Here is a 2,437-nt window from a genome sequence, read left to right as displayed (position 1 = left end):
GACTTGTATACTTCCCTCCTGGCCATCGGACATGGTCAAGCCCTCGGGAAGCGGCAAGTCAACGCAGAGTGTACCCGCTCCCGTTACGTTCCAGAACGTGGGGCCGGTGAGGGTGTAGTTGAAGTTGGTCACGTTGGCGCCCAGACCGAGGTTGACGAACAGGTACTCCCACGGGTGGTGCAGATCGAGCTTGACGCTGCCGCCTTTAAGGGGCCAATCGGTACGGTTACCGGAGGTGGAGGTGGCGGGGGGGACGCCGGCGCCTGTGGATGGGGAAGGTGTGTTAGTTTTCCATTTGGAGGTGGGAAGTAGAGGAGGGAACTGAGGGGAGAGGGATGGATTAAGCTTACAAGGGTAGTTCCATTGGGAGTAGTTGCTGCCGGACTCCAGGGTGTTGGCGCGCCAGACGGGGTATTCGAGGTTGAAGTGTGCGGAAGCGAGAGGCGCGATGGCCGCTGTGAGGAGGAGAGTTGCTGAAACCATTTTCGTTGATGTTCGCTGACTGCGTGGATGGTTGTTGTCGGCGCGTGTCGCTTAGGGATCCGAATTATTACAAAGTCGCGGAGCTTTTCGGGAAGTACGTGCGTAACCAAACATTATTAAATGGTTTGTTTGGTTTTTATTTATCGGCGGTTGATGTATCCTCAGTCCGGTGGACGGTTGAAAAGCACGGGCGAGTCGAGGAAGGGGGGGAAGACCTTGTACTTGTTTGCCAAGGGGAAAGAACACAGCTCTTTAATTCCGCAGATTCGAGAATTGACTGATGAATCCCATTCACCGAACCGATGAACAACAAATTGAGCAAGTTGTTGGTGCCACCAACGTGGAATACATACCTAGGATGCGTGGCGGCGGCAGGCCCCACTATCTTGCTCAAGCTCAGTGCAGCCTTGATACGTAGCTTCTATGTATCCAGGTACCATTTCCGGGACGTACCTTCCATTACCTACCTACTTTACCTTTTACCTTCTCAGCTGTGAATGACAAGGAAGAGGAGGGGAAGTGAAATAATCCATGGTCGCAACTTCGCAGCAGCTTCCATATCCAGCTTTTATTTCAAGCGGGAGCATGGCAGCTTCCAGGTCTCTTTTTTTCTTTCTTGGCAATCCAATAACCTCACCAAAACGGGACACTAAGTGAGCAAGTTGTACATAATTCAAAAAGGCGTTCCCTCCCCCGTCCCATCTGGTGTCCTCCTTCCACCTAGGTAGGTAGCCAGCCCTTGCTCCCGTCTAGTCGAGGTTGAGGTCGTCTTCGGTTTCCTTTCGATGTCACGGTCTGGACACCAGAATCGGATTGAGAAATGCCGCTTTGCATTGGTGAAGTGCTCTTTTCTATGAACGATTCGGGCAATAACATTAGAGCCGTAGATATGTATCCAGTTCGATCGAGGGTAGCGAAGAAACATGAAAGCTGGGCCAAGCAGAACCTCACAACGAAAAGGACCAGAAGGTAACGTCGTGGCTTCATTGCCAAGTACCTACTCAGGTTTTCGCGGGGTTGAAGGAAGGATTGGTGGTTGGTCGGTGTTAGTTGGAACATGTAAACTTGCTCAAATGAACGCGCCGCATGAGGTTGGGGTTGGTCGGGGTTGGGGAAGTTGCATGCTGCAGGGGCATGCGGGAAGGGACCATCACCACTAACTAAGATCCAACGAAGCTCCAAGCTCCCAAGCACGCTCATACCCGACAGACAAGCTGGCACCTTTTTCGGTCGTAACATACATGGCGATCAGCATATTTGAAGGTGCCACGCAGCTTTTTTTTGGGTTATTGGTATAGCAAGGTAGGTAGGTACACTTAGTTGGTGGGTGTTATGGGCAAAGGTTAATAGGCGGGGTAGGTACCTACCCAAGTACCGAACCTTAGGTACATAACCCCGGATTTTTGGCCTTGGGCGGTGGTTCGTGCCAGGTACTTACATAACAGGGGGGGTCATGTCTTTTTTCCTGCTCGTTGATGCAGTCCCGAAATTGTGTTCTATTATAGACCTCAACCTTCCGACTTCAAGGTGCGCGTCGAGATTTACAAAATCTTGGGGAAACTGAACCATGACTTCTTTTGCTGTTACAGTCGCTTTGCATCTGAGGCATAGACAATTCGGGAGCGCACGTGGATGCTTTGTCAGATGAACAAGTTCCGCATGAAAGAAATCGATGGGATGAACAAACTGCGTGGTACCTGATCGGCATTTTGTCTGTGCAGCGCGTTGCAGACGAGAGTTCGGATGGTGTTCCGGGTAGTCGGTAGTGTATTCTTCAAGAAACAAACTACGTCACAAAATTGCGACGATCAAGTTGGCTCTTCGCTGTTGTGCTGCTGACTACATGTATCCTACCGTGTTTCTCCTCTTCAACATTGAGCGAAACAAGGTTTCATAAGGACATACGCCAGCAATTCTTGGCAATAACCACAAAAAGCGCCAGTGGTTTAGTGGT

This window comes from Neurospora tetrasperma (assembly GCF_000213175.1).
Source record: "Neurospora tetrasperma FGSC 2508 unplaced genomic scaffold NEUTE1scaffold_81, whole genome shotgun sequence".
Classification (NCBI taxonomy): Eukaryota; Fungi; Ascomycota; class Sordariomycetes; order Sordariales; family Sordariaceae; genus Neurospora; species Neurospora tetrasperma.
This window is presented reverse-complemented; position numbering follows the sequence as displayed.